The 19516-nt window shown below is 33.6% G+C and overlaps 1 long non-coding RNA gene across 1 annotated transcript; it reads right to left on the reverse strand.

Moving 5' to 3' along the window:
- Positions 1 to 1134: 1134 nt before the first annotated feature.
- LOC127737856 (uncharacterized) lies at positions 1135 to 19469 on the reverse strand. The gene is made up of 3 exons (XR_007999830.1): positions 19428 to 19469; positions 3530 to 3649; positions 1135 to 1533 (listed from the first exon to the last, which is right to left on the reverse strand). It is a non-coding gene; the product is annotated as an uncharacterized LOC127737856 (long non-coding RNA).
- Between the last annotated feature and the right edge of the window lie 47 nt (positions 19470 to 19516).

Raw genomic sequence — 19516 nt, forward strand, 5'->3', positions numbered from 1 at the left:
AATTGTCACTAACAAAGCTATTCATATTGTAAACTGATATAAGCACAACCCTTAACCAAAAAGTTATTCATACAGAAAACATGTATTGATTCTATCAGTTCGCCGGTGGAAAGTCATTTTGGGAGGCGCATGTGCTCTATATTAATTTATTCAAAATGTTCCTGGTATATGTTTAATTTTGCCTAAAATTTTGAAATCTTTCTTAGGGATATCATTTTTAAATGGCGTCATTGTCAAATTGTGTCATTGCACCTGAGATAATTCATACACTTCTGAAAGCTCGTATTCTAAGTTTTCAAAAATGGCGATCATGACCGAATTTTATAATTTTTGTCAAATAAGACCTAAATTTTACCTTCTTATTTACTATGGCAATAAAGCTCATACATAATGATTTGTGCCATATACAATAATATGCTCTCAGATGTATCAAAGTATAGAAAAGGTCCTGGACGGAACACAATGCTGCCATTTTCGTAACTTTGTAAATTCAAGAGCCGTAATTACGTGGAGGTACATGTAGATCAACAGAAAAGAAATTCTTATTTCAAATATTATATAAATTAATTATATCAGCTCAATACTATCTGGCAATTCACAAAACAATCATAGTTCATGTTTAACCTAGTATATGTTTGTTTATTGTAAAGGTTTAGGCTGTCATGTTGCACCAATATCGAACCAACTTTTAACTGCAACTTAAACTTGAATTTGGCAAGGTTTGTTTGAATTGTCGGGATGATTATTTGGTAGGGGCTTTTGAAGAAGACGAAAATAATAGCAGATAAATACTGAAAGTGACGAGAAATACACGTTTGTTCTTTTGAGCCAGATGAGCTTAAAGGGATGCGGGTCATATGAAAAGACCAAAATAACGATACTGATTAATATAAATTGTGTGTGCATAATATCATGAATGTTAATTTTCGTCTCGTACAATTTGGGCTGAAAATGGGTATGACTACATGCTTCTTTCAACTTTTGAGTAAAGTGAAAAATGTTCGTTTTGTATGCTGTTTGCCAACTTTGTGCAAGGAGGATTTCATACTACAAAATTATATAATGAAAACAAATGTCACTAGACTCTAACTATACTTTTAAGAATTCTATAAATTATATCTTTTAACTATCAAACAAATATATTATTTTTTATTTGTCAGATATTTTTGACCGTATGTTATATTTTCGTTTTCTATTTATTGCATGTGGAGAATTTCTGGTCTGACATTCTTTATCAACCCTATATTCTACAGAACATGTCGCTTGACTGGATTGAATGTCCTTTTGTGAAGGCTGACCATCTCCATCTCGACCACGTCCACTAAGCTCACTTATGCCTGGCTTTAAATTTGGTAAAATGATTCCAGCTTTTGTTCTAAGCCTCAGTCGTATTGGTCCGGTCCAAGTATTTGAAGGAACTGGGATACCCTTTTGGCAAATATCAATTAATTCATTCTGTTGAAGTTCTCTAGCAGCATCTCGAACAAATTCCATTAAACCTCTCCAATTATTTGGTGACAGTTTTCTAGCAACCTGTACAAAAGATTTCTATGATTATCATAGTACTTTAATAAAATAGACGACTTAAACATTTTGCTATCATTTTTTTAAACCCCAAAATACGGTCGAATTTTTTAACGTATTTTATTTGAACATAGTTAACTTATCAATGTTTCATGTTGGTATTAAGAAATTGTCAATAGGATAAAAGTTTAGTAAATTACCCTCTCATTTTCTCTACTTGTGCAATAGTATAAAAACATCTGACTCTTTTGTCCTTCAAACAAGTATAAATAATCTCTTCTTTTTAATTAATCTTGCCGACGCATTGAAAGAATAAGTCCAAATCTGATTTAAAAGCAGTTCATTGAAACTGACATTATTGTTTTAGACATCATATTTGTTACTTTTGGTGGATTGTTTTTTAACAGGCAATCGGAAGTCATTTTGGAATCAACTTAGTTCCTATTCGTGCTAACTTGTTCCTTCATTCGTATAAGGAAAACTCCATACTTGATTCTCAAGAAGAATGAAAAGAAGAAGGTACATCATTAAACTTCACAATCCGCTAATACTAATAGATATTATAGATGGTCTCCTCTCATTGATTAGTTCTCAGTTCGTTTACTATGTTGATCGAATATTTTCCGTAGAACAAGAAATAAAGGATACCACACTTACATATACAGTTAAGTTTACTTTATATTTGCACTTACATCTAGAAATTGACAATGGGTCGGTTGAGAACTGAACGTTACAACAAATGAGATGATTTAGGGTCAGAACTTGTACCAATGATGTATAAATTTGTAGATGTAGGGTTAGATTAGAGACATAAATCCATCCACTATTGTTTGGTTTGATACGTAATCGCCTCCAATAACTCATAAATTTCTTTCGAGGAGCAACTCTTCGGGTGTCACCAGTGGAGCAAGAACTACTGACCCTTCCGGTACACCTAGGTTCGTTCTATTTTTATTTTTTATTTTGGTTTGTTTTTGCTCAAAATTTAGTGTTATGTGTAGCAAATAGTGAACATTTGTTTTTCTTTTGGTCCTTGTGTTTGTACATTTTTGATACATGTATCCTTTTCCCTCTTTTATTTTAAATCGTTCATTACTATTTTTCACTTAGGTAGATGCTATTCACTTAAGGATGTAGTAAGGTGAAATTAAAGAAATCTAGAATTTAAAATTGATACTATAAGTCAGAAGAGCATTAGTTAAGGAACAAAAATATTGATAGGTTATGGAACTCCTGTTTGAGATATTTGATTTTTAAAAAATGGTGGGAAAAGGCTGACTCTGACTTTTACCTTATATTTAGCATTTACATAATTTAGGTCTCAAATCCTAAGAAAAGAAATCTAGAATCTGCTTAAATTTTGGTAATTACCTTTTTATGGGCTATTGAAGTCTTATATGAAAAGAAAAGTGGGTGATATGGGGCAAAAAATTTTACCCTGTACCGTAGGAAAAACCCCAGAGAGTCCGAACATCTGACAAACATTCCTAACCTGACATGACTACATCCTTAAAAAAACGTTTGATGTTTTCCCTTTTAGTAATTAAATACAAATTCGGCAAGCATCGTGTCTGGTAGTATTTTTATCACATGACATAAAAAAATTGCATATTTATTTTTCTTTTCAAGAAGTTGTTTTATTATACACCGTTATGTTCATGTGTCTGCACAACATCAGACACTATTATAAACACACCATAAATGCCTTAAATCCCTTCCTTATATCCTGCATACGCCAAGAAATCACAAATATATAAATTTACATAATAATTCCTTGTTATTGAGGCAGTTGCTTTTAATCATTACTGTGAAAACAAGACAATTAATCATTGACATATTGGAGGCGCATTTGTTAAAGAATGACACAAATATGTGATTGTTTTGTATTTTGGATAATTCATCTTTCCCTTTTCCTTTTAAAGACTAGGTGATTAAAAAAAATACGTGTCCTTTTAATATTTGCTATCCTACTCTTGTAATTACAGTTTCACCTATAATATATTACCTCACTTGGACAACATGTTTTCGTAGGTCCTCTCTTTTGAACTAGAGCCAAGATACTAGCCTTCATTTCTTCGTTCAGAGAAATCTTGTTTTCTAATTTCGCCATTTTTATATGATGAATCTGTAAAAATATTCATGCAATTTCGTTTGAAAAAAGTTGACTTTTCAAATTCATGCAATATTATTGTTACATATTTGTATTGTTTATTGTTTATGTGTTATTTCATGTATTGAGTAACAATTCGATTGTTTCGATTTTACACTAATAAATATCATAATTTGTCTTATCTTAAAGAACTTGACACTGCATATTATAATTTAAAACTCTCAATCATTTGTTTTCAAACTTTAGACCGCCACAAAACCTCTATAATATTGATAACGTGTTGTCTTGCCTGACATGGTAAATAGACATCTCCGGTAAAATAAATGTATGATTTTTATAAAAGCTACACACTCTTACCGGCTTTCGTGAACAAATTAACCCCTGCCACATAAACCTGTACCTTCGGAATTGAGAATTACTGGGCGGGAACCAGGACCACACTAGCTTTTTTATGTTAATGGGTTAATTACTAGTACGAAAGCCACAATGACGATTGCTGGGATATTTAATCGTTATCTGAAAGTGGTTATACTTCGTACTTTATTTGACCATTCAACTATTTTTATTCTAGCGTCACTTATGTGTCTTTTGTAGACGGAACGCGCATCTGACTTACAACACTATAAGCCTGGTATCTTATATGTAGTTCTAATATAATTTTACACTATAAGCCTGGTATCTTATATGTAGTTCTGATATAATTTTCTTATAAATGTACAGTTTACTGATAACTGTGACGTCCATGTTTGAAAACGGTTACGTCTATGTTTGATAACGTTTACGTCATGTTTGATAACTGTCACGTCGATGTTTGATAACTGTTACGTCATGTTTGATAACAGTAATGCCATGTGTGATAACTGTTACGTCCAAGATTGATAACAGTGACGTCATGTTTGATAACGTCTAAGATTGATAACGGTTACGTCCAAGATTGATAACAGTGACGTCATGTTTGATAACTGTGACGTCCATGTTTGAAAACGGTTACGTCTATGTTTGATAACGGTTACGTCATGTTTGATAACAGTAATGTCATGTGTGATAACTGTTACGTCCATGTTTGATAACGGTTGCGTCTATGTTTGATAACGGTTATGTCTGTGTTTGATAACGGTTACGTCGATGTTTGATAACGGTTACGTCCATGTTCGATAAAGCTTACATCCATGTTTGATAACGGTAACATGTTTGATAATGGTAACATGTTGATAACGGTTATGTCTATATTTGATAACGGTTACGTCATGTTTGATAACGGTTACGTCTAGGATTGATAACTGTTACGTCCAAGATTGATAACGGTTACGTCTAAAATTGATAACGGTTAAGTCGATGTTTGATAAAGGTTACGTCGATGTTTGATAAATGGTACGTTGATGTTTAGTAACGGTTACGCCCCTGTTTGATAACAGTTACGTTGAAGTTTTATAACGGTAACGTCATGTTTATAACAGTTATATCATGTTTGATAATCGTCACGTCAGCTACGTCATGTTGGATAACAGTAACGTTATGTTTGATAACTGTTACGTCCAAGTTTGATAACGGTTACGTCAAGTTTGATAACAACTACGGCATGTTTGATAACGGTCACGTCGATGTTTGATAACTGTTATATTAATGTTTGAAATCTTTTACGTCAATGTTTGATAACGATTACGTCATGTTCGATAACGGTTACGTCGATGTTTGACAAACGGTTACGTCCATGTTCAACAACGGTAATATCCGTGTTTGATAATGGTTACATACATGTTTGATAACGGTTACATGTTTGATCACGGTTACGTCGATGTTTGATAACGGTTTACGTCAGAAATTACATAACGAAAACATGTAAGTGATCACTCGTGCAATTCTTTCAAAATGGTTGGTTTCTTAAGTCAAGTTTTTCGTTCACTTCTTGTGTTTTAGTAGGACGGCGTTTAGTGTTTGAAAGCATTTGTTGGCATCAATATGAAAATAAGAAGATGTGGTGTGATTGTCAATGAGACAGCTTTCCACCACAGAGCAAATTATGTAGAATTAAGCAATATCCTTGTTTCGTCAAGGGTTTTGTTTGGTCATTTATTTTGATATTGCATGATATAAACATACTGCCCTTGGATGAAGGTGTTAGGGTAGATTAACACACGAGGGAAAAAATTATCACCCAAGACGAAGTACTAAGTTTGGCGATAAACTTTGATTCATAACAATACAGGAACAAGTCTGCTATTAAACAGACGCAATGTGTGCCCCTATGAATACCTACAATTTGTCGACAAACTATATTGCCGAAACGTGCATAGTTGTTATCAGGGATAACATTTACAACTTTAATCATCTCATAACACTAAAATTAAGTATATCTAGCATTTCTACCTTTTTCATTACAGAGGAAAGCTTTATGTGAGTTTCGGCAAATAAATTTACGATCAAATTTGTCAAAGGACCATTCATTTAAATAGAAAAATTTTGGTTTAATAATATTGTGTGGAAGTGTAGTGTACGGGGTCGAAAAGTCAAAACTATCAACTGAATTGAAAGAACCATCAAAAGCGGGTAATTTATTCAACACATCCAAAGAAGTTTTTACACTAAAGAATTAATTAATATCATTAATTTTATATGCATACCTACAAAGGATAATGATAAGCAAGGGAGCTAGTTAAAAGCAATGAATGTGAGTTATAGATCACTTACTAGAGGCTTAGAAGAAACGATATTTGACAGGTTGTTTTGTAGTTTAGATAGCCAATACATAGTAGAGACCTTAAAATGTTCAGAGAAGGCCTTTGGCTAAGTTGTTGTAATGATATGATTGTTTACAGTTGGACTCTCTGTGTAGTACACAGACCTGAATGTAGAAGATTTTTTAATTTCACTTTTAAGCATTTCTATGCAGAATTTACGTCATACATCCATCACATTGTTGGCTGCTTTGTCGGCCGGTACGACTCACACCGATTTAAATAATTGCGAGTACATTCTAGAAATGGGCATAATTTAAGTAACCCTTTTATCATTTTCTTATTCATTTTAAAATGTTTGCAAATTTTACGGGAATCTTCAAATTGTTTATATGACTTTCTTTGTTGTTTCTCGGAGATTCCAAGTAGTTAAAATGTTATGAATTTAGTACTGTGTATGCATTTTCTTAAATGTTGGTACATTGTAATTCAACTTTATATTTTTTTTAGGTTTTTGGAAGCGGTATAATGTTTGTTTAAAAAAATCCCGTCTCGTTTATCCTTCATATTGTATACCACACTTGAGTTTGCTACAAGTAACAAGATAAATGAGGCGTTAGGTGTTATAGGTTAAAAGGAAGTAAATAAAGATGCCATGATTGGCGCCACCTAGATTTCACATCCAAGATAATAGGTAGAAGTAAATTTATTTTCTGCTGCCCTAGTAATTAGAAATCAAAATAGAAATAGTGAGAAATGAGTGTTGGTCATTGGTGTAGAAATAGCGAGAAATTTAGAGAAAACTCTCTGTGACGAGGAACATTTGCTGTGCCAAATTTAGCAAGGGGTGTTCTTCATTTATACTATTTCGAAAATTCCGGAACCGTTGAGTAACCTTAAAAAATGCCATTTTCTATCAAAAAAAACTGCGGCACCATATGTGTTTTGTAGTTTCAATTACACCCAAAGGCGTTGATAATTCAGATTTCGGCATTTTTTTCAATGGATCTTTGATAGGGAAAACGCAGGACCAAAAAAGACTACCATTGTCGCCTATGTAAATAATTACTTCCTTGTAACCTTCAAGAAATGTCACAGGAAAACGAGAGTGAAAAAACTCTCCCATTCACCCTTTGACCTCACAGTATTTTGTTTTATTAAAAATAAAAAAAGAACTTTATTTCTAACTATTTTGATAGGGAAATAGATTTTTCTGGTGGGAAAATACAAAAGAGGGTGGAGAAAGGAGAAGATGGGTGAGAGAAAAATTTCACTTCGGGCTGCCCCCTTAAAAATGGAAATGAATATCCGTCAGAAAAAAATCCTCCTACCTCTCCACTCCCAGAATACCAAATGGTTGTCCCCTTAACATGGTTGCGTTGTCCCGGTTATCAGTCACAGTTAAAACACTGTATCTCTTTTGTTCAAATATATGTTAGGTTACAAATTAGAAATCGGACCAATAAATGAGATTTTCATTTTGTCGTCGTCGTCGTTGTCGTCGTTGTTGTTGTTGTTGTTGTTGTTCCGAGGTTTAAGATAAATAAAATACTTCCGGGTATAAATCAAACTGTATGTTTGTTTAGTTTATTATTACAGGAGAGGCTAAAGTTACCAAAGGGGCATTCAAACTCATAAGTCAAAAATAAACTGACAACGCCATGGCTAAAAATAAAGAAGAAAAAAACCAACAGACAAACAACAGTACAAAAAAAACACAACATAGAAAACCAAAGACTGAGCAACACAAACCCCACAAAAAACTGGGTATGATCTCAGGTGCTCCGAAAGGGTAAGTAGATCCTGCTCAACATGTTGCACCCGTCGTTTTGCTCATATTAGTACAAACCCGGTAATAATTCTAATTCGGTAGGTCACATTCGGGGTTGCATTTTCGTATGTTATTCTTATTGGTTTGCTGGTAGGTTTTGAAAACTTAACGAAAAACAAATTAAACTAGAGGTACTCTGAGCAAAGCTTAAACAATAATACCCTCAGAACCTTGCAAGGCAATAACTTGGTTAACGTGGTTAGCGAAACTAAAATAAAAACTAGGATCAAAAACAAAGAAGGTGCAAAAAAGCATTGTATGGTGAAGATTCTAAGAAGATTTAATCAAATTCTAATCAAGAGTTAAGGAGAAGGGGCATAAATTTGAACTGTAGTGTGCATATAATTTGCTGAAGGAAAGCGCATAATTAATCCTTATAAAAATATATGAGATGCACCATAGCTTTTATAAATCATATGGTTAAGATTCTGAGAGAGATACATGATTTTGTAGTAGGTTATAGGAGGAAGTGTTAATAGCCAGATAGTGTGCAGGAAGATAGGACTTCAATTCTTGCAGATACAAATTTAAAGTGGTACATAATACGAACATACGAACAAGCTGACAAACGAACAGACTTCCCTATCACTATATACCGCCTGCTTTAGAATAAACAGCTTTTCCAGGAGTGCTATGTACATATTTGCTCGTCGTTTGCATATTAAACCGTGACATCAAATAGGACGGTACAAGCCCAATAACTACGGTATGACAAATCGGGGGAAAAAAAAGACTTTACTTTTATGAATATCCAAACAATTGATTCAAGCATATACTCAAGTAAGGGCACAAAATGCGAAAATTTCCTTAATCTGACTCTTAAAGTCCAATATTTCTGGAACGACAATTTAAAAGTTTCAAAATCAACAGGGAGCTTTTTTCAAACAATTCAAGTATGTCATAAGAGTTTCCTAAAATGTCATCAAAGCATTTTTTTAGTTAATTGACAACATGTAGGCGGACTGGCAAGACGGACACCAGTTTACAATAATACACCCATATGTCGAAATTAAAAAACACTGCTTTAAGGTGAGATCGTCAATTTTGGTTGGACGGCGTGTTTATAGTCTAGATATTACTGGAGAATACTTGACAATCAATACGAAATGCAGCATGTGATAGCAAAATTAACTGGAGGCTCTAAAGAGCCTGTGTCGCTCACCTATGTCTATGTATATCTTCAACATTGTGGACTAAATTGAATTCATGACAAAAATCTCTTTTTTTTTTTTGTTGATCTTGTATTGCTGATCATGTTTTTCCCTTACAATATCTCTCTATCTCCTTTAGTTTTTGCCGAAAACACAAAAAAAAGGTAAACAAATTGTCATGTAAGGGCAATCACTTGTATAAAGAGTCTACTAACGGTTTCTGAAAAATTTGACTTATTTGTAGATCTTTTCTTGCCAAACATTTTTTTTTTTCTACTTAAAGTCTCTATCGATCTTTTGTAGTTTTCAAGATAATAGGCAAAAAACGTAAAATATTGGTAAAAATCGTTATTAAAGAGCAAAAACTCCAATTAGGAATCAACTGACGATTTCGGCCCTGTTGACTTAACTGTAGATCTAGTCTTGCTTATATTTTTTGCTTTTTAAAGTGGATAGCCTATCTATCTATAATAGTTTTCAAGATAAGAGACAGAACACTAAAAATGGGTAAAAATTGTCATTAAAGAGCAATAACAATAAGGAGTGATCTGACAATTTCGGTCAGTAAATTGATTTGTAGATCTTGTCTTTCTGATCATTTTTGGCTATTTATGTTTCTATTTATCTTTTGTAGTACCTCAGAAATTCGGCAAAAACACAAAACATTGGTAAAAAAAATCGTCATTAAAAGGGCAATAACTCCAACAAGTAGTCGTCAGACTATTTCATTGGTATACCCTTATTTGTAGATCTTGCCTTGCTGATATTTTTTTTTATTTGAGTTTCTTTATATCTTTTATAGTTTTTCAGATATTAGACATATGGCAAAAATGGTAAAAACCGTCATCAAAGGGAAATAACTCCAATAAGGAGTCGTCTGACGATCTTAAGCGTGGGATTAATTTCTAGATCTTGTCTTGCTGATCGTTTTTGCTATTTAAAGTTAGTCTCTATCAATTATAATTTTCAAGTTTTGATGTAATGGACATTAAGTAGATCTCATCATTCTGAACATGTTTTCCCCTTTTTTAGTCATGTTGGTAGGCAGGCGAGGTCATCGGACACATTTTTAAACTAGATACCCGAAGATGAGTGTGGCCACATTTGGTTAAATCAGAGGAAAAGATTTTTGTAAAAGTTAACAACGACTGACGACTACGAGTCATGAGGAAAGCTCAATTAGCCCCATGGGTCGTGTGAGCTAAAAAAAAGAAATTAAGAATACGCTAAGCTAACAACAGAGCTTGCATATCATAGCGTGAGTGCTTAAGGGGACCTGTAATGTCAGCATATTGTTTTTATTGCCTATTGTTTACGTACAACAATGGAATTTAAATCGTTGTTACCGTAATAAAACAGACAACAACCTTCATGAATTTTACACAGTATTGATTTTCGCTTAGTGAACATATCAATCATTGAAATATTCAAGTGTTTACAACTTAAATATTGATTAAATCAACTGTGATCGGGTTTTCGTCGATATTGAACGGAAACTTCAGTTATCTTTATAAGAATTTAAATGATACTTATGTAGACGATAATCGTAAAATTGATAATGTTTATTAAAATAACAACAAACATGAGTAAGTGATTAAACTGATTGACTTGTCAAATATTCATGGATGGAAGGTTACTAGGCTGACTTGTCAAATATTCATGGATGTTTACTAGGGTGCATACATCATGTACATTGTAACTGTAGCTGACAATATGATGTTAGTACCTTTATTAACTGTCATTGCATGAGTGCATGTCTATTGAAGCCGTTCAGTTGAAATAATCCCTTTTAACAGTTTGTGAGCGATTGCGTATGATTGGTATTTGGCTTAATGTGTTCACAGAATACTGCTATCCACTGTGGATGTTATGTTTGCTGCAGTTGACATATTTTGTGTGTGATTAACACTAGTTTCCGTAGATTAATATGGTAATGGCTGATGTAAACAAAGGACAATGTACCTGTACTGATGTAACTATGGATATTTTGTGCTCTGTTGTTGGCATTTCAACAGATGATCACCGAATGGATGGTGTATTTTTAACTCGGATCTTTATTGGATTATTAACTGATGTTTTCGATGTATTGCTAGTATCTCGGATGTTTCGATTTGATATTGCCATTGCATTCCCATTACTGATTTATTTGGGTATTTTACTTGCCTCGACAATTTTTGTATTTCAGAAATTTTATTTGTTTTTCTACACTTTCTTTATGTTTACATTTTTTAAAATAATTTCAACCTGTCATGCTATTTTCTTGTACATAATAATTCTGTGTGAACATAAAGCAGACAAATACATAAATTTTGCTCATTTATATATATCTATGCATGTTTTATTTAACATAGGCGAGTTATTTGGATGTATATTTTCTACTGACAAATAAAATTTATTGAAGCAACTTAAGTTGAGAGTTATGAATAAAATAATCAGTGATATTAGGGTATATATTAAAACCAGACAATTACTGAAACAAAATAAATTTTCATAGTCGGAAGCAGATTAATGATAGTCAAATCAAATGCCACAGCTTAACCATTCTAAATGTCTAGTTACCGAGGTAAGATTTAAGATTGTTTATTGTCCGATTTAGATTTAATGCATGTGCAGATGTAAATTTGTTACTTCGCAGAGGACATATATAATGACAAGGATTCATTTCAAACTATAGTTTGGTTCAGATTGTGAATGAATTGTAATGTTTGGTATACATCAATAAGACACTTACCCAAAGACATAAAAACCAAAACACATCTTAAGTTCAACAATGGCCTTCCATAACAGACATATACAATATTTCAAGTTTTGACTTGATCAAATATTAACATGTAGAGCATATTAAAATGTTTTTATTGACTTAAGATTCCATTATTGGCAGTATCATGATAGATAACTAAAGACAATCACTGACGAGCAACAGGCACATGGCTATGTATCAGGTATGAACTTGTTTTTTTTTTATCTGTCCTATGAGGGGGTGGACAGGGGAGTACCCTTCTCCCCCTCCTGCCCCCTATCTCCCACCTCCCACTTTTAGAATCTTTTTATCTCTCCCACCTATTTTTTTGTCTTCCACCTTACCTCCCCCCCCCCCCCCCCACCCCTACCACCTCCCTCAAAAGCTGTCCACCCCCTCTCCTGTTGAATTCGATCAGTGGACTAGCACAGTGTATACATAAAAGCACATACAATGAAAATCAGTACATGAAAACATTCAACACAATAAGAACACTATAAAAGGCTAGAGGAACTGTGAGCAAAACACATAAAAGGATATCCCTCGCATCACATGCAAAGTCCATGATTTTCTAAAGGAAACCCATAAAATAAGCAGTGCACAATAGCATTATATGGTGAAGATTCTGAGAAAGTTTTAGTAAATTTGGATTAGGGTTTAAGATAAGAAGCAGGAACAAAGGCCTTTTGTAGTGTGTGAATATATGACAAAGTCCATGTCAAGTAAACCTCCAAAATAATTTAGATGAAGCAACGAAATTAGGAGATGCAAAACTACAACATTAAGTAAGGTTCTGTGAAAGTTGCCTAAAATTTTGTCAAGCCTTTAAATAAACCAACAGTAAACAATATTGCGATCTTTGACAATGTTTCCGCTATTTCTTATCGTTTCGCTTGCATTACTGGCATACTACATGCCTATACGTTTAGATGATAAAATTGAGAATGGAAATGGGGAATATGTCAAAGAGACAATAACCCGACCAAAGAGCAATAAACCGCCGAAGGTCACCAATGGGTACTCAACACCGCGAGAAAATCCCGCACCCGGAGGCGGGCTTCAGCTGGCCCCTAAATAAAAATGTGTACTAGTTCAGTCAAAATGGACGTCATACTAAACTCTAAAACATATAAATGAACTAAAATTAAAAAAACATACAAGACTAACAAAGGCCAGAGGCTCCTGACTTGGGACAGGCGCAAAAATGCGGCGGGGTTAAACATGTTGTGTGAGATCTCAACCCCCCCCCCCCCCTTTATACCTCTAGCCAATTTAGAATAAACAAACACACAGCAATACGCACAGTAAAACTCAGTTTAAAAGAAGTCCGAGTCCGATGTCAGAATAGGTAACAAAAGATATTTGCTAAAAGTACAATGTCGAATACGTCTTTCACATATATTGTAATAGATCGACAGGAATGCAGAGAACCCCAAATGTTAATAAAAGGATGGCATTTTTTTCATTATTTTGGTTTATTAATGTGTTTCGGAATTTAGTGTGGCGTCCATTTCGGTATTGTTTATGGGCCCACTGAAGCCCGCCTCTGGGTGCAGGATATTTTCGCTGCGTTGAATACCCATTGGTGGCCTTGATTTTATTGTTCTTTGGTCGGGTTGTTATCTCTTTGACACATTCCCCATTTCCATTCTCAATTCTATTAGTTATGTATCAAAATATGGAAAATAACATTAATGTTAGTACCGATGTTGGCAATGTTCAAAGATCTTTAACTTACTAAATTGTCAAACTGATATCTTTTAAGGATACATTTATCCAAGGAATCGATAAGTTTAAATGGATCTTAACTTATTTACGAGCTTTATAGACTACATAAGCGTCAATTTTGAAACAAAACAACTTCAAAAAACCAGAAGACAACTGGATTTATCAGCGACTGACTATAGTGACAGCATGCAGACACTACAAGTAAGAAAAATACTATCACTGGACTAGCAATTTATATATAAAAAAAGGTAAGAAGATACAAAAGGGTCCATAAAAATCCCATCTCGAAAGGTAGGCAAGCCAATGCCATTAGGCAAAAAACAAGAGTTCACACAAAATTACCGACCAAAAACAAAAAACGGGAGACAACTCAGATGCTCCGATAGGGTTAAGTGTGAGCCAAAATTTGTTCTTGTGAAAAAAATTCCAGTGGGAGAACTTTTTCACAGATAATTTCTATATAATTTGTTCCATCTCTATAAAATAAGTTCCACAATTTACCTGGTGAAATAAGTTCTGGGTTTGTGAAATTTGTTCCTCACCTAGTGAAATAAGTTCCGGGTTTGTGAGATTTGTTCGTTACCTGGTGAAATAAGTTCCTTGTCTGTGAAATATGTTCCACTGGTTATACAAGTTATCTTTTACTGAGCATTGTTATCAGTGAGTTTAAAGTTATCATGCAAGTACATTACAAAAACGAGTATTATATTGATAATGTAATAATTAAAAAGTGTAAACATCCAATATGGATCCTGTGGAGTATAGAAAAATGTTTAATCACATCCTCGATAAAAAAAAATACCCAAAGGACACTAATTTAATGAGGCAGAAATAAGAATAATAAGAAAAATCACTCAGAAAAATTTTATAGATCAATCATTTATTTATGACTATTGCAATTAAACTAATGCATGTTACTTCATATCAGAATTTGTAGAAAATGAAATAGAATTGTTTAAAATATGTATCACAGTTGTTAATCTTAGCTGTGCATTTGTTTTTTAATCATATTATCTACGTACAATATATATGCGGACTTGATTTGAATTTCTAAAAGATTTACCTTATTTTGAATGTTCTGGTGTTGTTTAAAGGAAAATTAGCTGTCAAATTCATGTGCACCGATTTTACTCAAATTCTCTTATTTGATTTATAACATACTAAAACGTATATCCAAATTACAATAAGTCTGAAATAAACAATTAACTATGCATAGACTCGATAATATATATCTACATTTCGTGTGTATTTTAGTCTAGACGCCATCTAATTAACCATCGAGATTACCTCAGAAGACTGCCGACGGTCACATAACCCGATATAAACATAAATATGAAACATAAATATAAATAGATTGCGACGACGTGCAATTGGATTTTTCTAAGTCTGTTTGATTTAAAAGTTTGAGGTTAAAAAATAAGTTAATCGTCGTTTTAATCTGTATTAGAATTATTTTTTGTGGATCGAATCAGTCAACGAAATGGTTCACCTATGTTTCACTTTCAATGTTGACATTCTTTTCCTTTTAATGGCTGAACACGCCTAACCAATCTCTAGCTAAGGGGTTTAATTGAAGGTCACATGAATACGGATTCAATGAGGTCGAATTATTTACTTGCAAGTGAATAATTCACCGGCGATGTTTCTTAGCTTATATTGACAAAATTAAACTAAACTGCCTGCTAAAAGCGAATTATTATTTCACTATCTCACTTTCATTAATGATTAAAAACAAAATCATATTTTTTTTTATATCTCGTACCTAATGCCCCTTTAAAGACTTCAATGATGAGTATTAAATTTGTAAGGTACAACTATAGAATGTTTTGCTTGATATAAAGTTAATGCATCATGTTAATATATCACACCCGGAACTAATTTAACATTTAGTAAAAAAATTAGTTCCGGAACAAATTTTACAGTGTTGGAACATATTTCCTTATAATATATATTCCGGGTATAAACTTTGTGATATAAATTTCAGGGGAACATATTTCCTCTGAAAAAAGATTGATAGTTGATTTTTATATATAGAGATGTAAACGAACACATTTTTCGACAAAGTTCCCATTAGACTTGCATCTTCCAAAAGGGTCAGCAGTTCAGTAATGGTGGAACGTATTTCTATATATAGAGAAGGGTCCTCACTAACGACGTTTCTGATTGACGGTCTTCGGGTCCTAAATAACGACGTTTCTGACTTACGGTATAAGTGTCCTCACTAACGACGTCTGAATTTGACCTTTTGTTTCTTTATATATATATATATCACATGAGCCGAGGCTCCGTGTTGAAGACCGTACTTTGACCTATAATGGTTTACTTTTATAAATTGTGACTTGGATGGAGAGTTGTCTCATTGGCACTCATACCACATCTTCTTATATCTATTGTAAGCGTTGTCAGTTTGTTTTCGATCTATGAGTTTGACTGTCCCTCTGGTGTCTTCCGTCCCTCTTTTATGTGACAATTTGGATGTAAAGTGTTTTCATTTACTTGATAACTGATATTTTTTGTCAGCTATTGTCTATTGTCATTAAATTTCTAAACTTTTCAATTCTAACTATCGCCAAGCTATATATATGTCAAAGGCAACAAACATCACTATGGCATCCGTTTTTTTTGTGTTTTTTTTGCATTTGCATTTGATCAAACTTTTATTTATACCATTGAATTTCCTTTAATTAAGGTAGCCAACTTGGGTTGTTAACTTATTTTCTTCTCATTTTTAAGAAGAATGATTTTGTAATTTAATTGAAAAGTTTTATATAAATTACAAATTTATTTTGTTCTTTAAAAATTTCAAAAGAAATATAGTTGTCATAACATTGAAAATAATTGAAGTATAATGCTTCATATATTTGTATACATCTGTTAATTAGATAAAATACATGTAATAGTTTACATTGTCCCTAGGCTGTTTTACACACATATTAATCAGACTAATTGCCATTTGTTTTTACAGCTGATAATTCTATTTCTATAAACTTATTGTGTATACTAATTTGACAAAATTAATGTGTGCAAGGATTTAAAACATTTTTACCTTCATGTAAGTCACAAAGTCAAACTTCCAGATATTTTAGAAGTACATTGATGGCAATTTGCTCTAAAAGTTTCATTAGGATTTGTTGGTTTCTCATTAATATATGTGAATTAAATATTATTTTACAATTAATATTAACATAATTTCTTATGATTAACATCAAAAATAACATGCACATGTAATTGAAAAGTAATTCAGCATTACATGCTTTTTTCAATGTAATTAATTAAATTACCCTTACATGTAATTTAAAAAATGCTCAATTACACATTACATTCAATTACATGGAAAATTGTAATGCATTACACTAAAAATTACAATTACATTTTCAATTACCCCATCCCTGCTAACGACGTTTCTGACTTACGGTAATTGAGTCCTCACTAACGACGCTTCTGACTTACGGTTTTAGGGTCCTCTATAATGCATCATGTTTATCTATAACACCCGGAACTAATTTAACATTTAGTAAAAAAAAATAGTTCCGGAACAAATTTTACAGTGCTGGAACATATTTCCTTATAATAAATATTCCGGGTAGAAATTTTGTGATATAAATTCCAGGGGAACATATTTCCTCTGAAAAAAAGATCCGGCGGAACAAATTTCAAGCCGGAACAAATGTTTTGTTACATAAGCAGTTCAGTAAAACGGATTGATAGTTGATTTTTATATATAGAGATGTAAAGGAACACATTTTTCGACAAAGTTCCACACAGACTCGGATTCTCCAAAAGGGTCAGCAGTTCAGTAATGGTGGAACGTATTTCTATATATAGAGCCGAGGGTCCTCACTAACGACGTTTCTGATTGACGGTACAGTGTATTCTTACGGCATTCGGCCGGGTCCTCAATAACGACGTTTCTGACTTACGGTATAAGGGTCCTCACTAACGACGCTTCTGACTTATGGTATTATATATATAGGGTCCTGTAATACTGTAAGTCAGAAACGTCGTTAGTGAGGACCTAATACCGTAAGTCAGAAACGTCGTTAGTGAGGACCTAATACCGTAAGTCAGAAACGTCGTTAGTTTGGACCCTAATACCATAAGTCAGTAACGTCGTTAGTGAGGAACCTAATATCGTAAGTCAGAAACGTTGTTAATGGGGACCCTAATATCGTTATTCAGAAACGTCGTTAGTGAGGACCCTTTTATCGTAAGTCAGAACGTCGTTAGTGAGGACCCTAATACCGTAAGTCAGAAAAGTCGTTATTGAGGACCTGGCCGAATGCCGTAAGTCAGAAACGTCGTTAGTGAGGAACCTAATACCGTAAGTCAGAACGTCGTTAGTGAGGACCCTAGCTAATACCGTAAGTCAGAAACGTCGTTAGTGAGGACCCTAATATCGTAAGTCAGAACGTCGTTAGTGAGGACCCTAATACCGTAAGTCAGAAACGTCGTTAGTGAGGACCCTAATACCGTAAGTCAGAACGTCGTTAGTGAGGACCCTAATATCGTAAGTCAGAACGTCGTTAATGAGGACCCTTATATCGTGAGTCAGAACGTCGTTAGTGAGGACATATAGAATAATGGCATTTTTGTTTTTGATACTGACTTTATCAGCAAGAATATCAAGCGAGCCCGCTAGGGCGAGCTGATATTCGAGGTGATGAAGTCAGTATCAAAAACTAAAATGCCATTATTCTATTTATCGGCAATTTGTCATAACTGTATTTTTTGTTGTTGAGAATATGAAGTAAAATGAAATAGTTAGTCAAACTACTTTTACGCGTACAAAACTTTGGGATAGTTGTTAATCGGTTGTATGAATGAAGTCGCGTGCATTTCATTGATAAATTGACGCGGATGGACTTGAGCACACGACGTTGCTGCACTGATATATGACGACATTGCCTAATATTTTCGAGTCTCAATTAAGTCCTGTCCATAATCTTAAAAATATTAGGCAGCAAGATCAAAGGGAAAATGTACAAATTGCCGATAACCTAATATCGTAAGTCAGAACGTCGTTAGTGAGGACCCTAATACCATAAATCAGAAACGATCACTTCTGAACCCTGATTTTCCCCATACATTACAGTGTTAAATTTTGAAGAAAAAAAAATTTGATTGATAGCGTCGAAAAAACTAAAAAAAAAATCTGACTCAGACAAAAAACCATAACCCCCCCACCCCCCCCCCCCCCCTTTTTTTGAAGTTAAGTGGTTGCTCCCTAAGAATTTTATAAATATAGATTCTCTGTATCTGTACAATACTGGAAATGAACTCAAATATTGCTGAGTAAAACTTATCCAGGAAGTGTGTGTGCGCAACTCATTTAACTAGTCGCGCGAGATAACTGCAGATATTATACCACTGCATTGAGTGTGATACAATATTTCTCCACTCCAGAAAGTTAAATTTTCAAATTGAAAACGCGAGGCTCGTTTTAAACATTCTGGTAGAAAAATTAATAATGGAGAGAGAAAAAATCAACGAGGGATCATTTCTGTGTCGTATGAATTTCAGTCATCATTTTGGTATTTAGATGGATTAAGTGATAGGGGACATAACTGTTCACGTTAGTGTTTTGAACGGCTTTTCTTTTTCAGATTTGACCAACAAAAAAAATATACGATACAACATAGAAGTTTAGAGAGAATAAAGCATGCTTTACCCTAGATGCACACTGCTTCCGTGAGCCAAGTTCTGTTTTCGTTTCAAGTGTGAAGGAAGTGACGTCACTGCAACATACATACACGAGTC

The sequence above is a fragment of the Mytilus californianus genome, unplaced genomic scaffold (genome assembly GCF_021869535.1).
Source record: "Mytilus californianus isolate M0D057914Y unplaced genomic scaffold, xbMytCali1.0.p SCAF_4, whole genome shotgun sequence".
Lineage (NCBI taxonomy): Eukaryota > Metazoa > Mollusca > Bivalvia > Mytilida > Mytilidae > Mytilus > Mytilus californianus.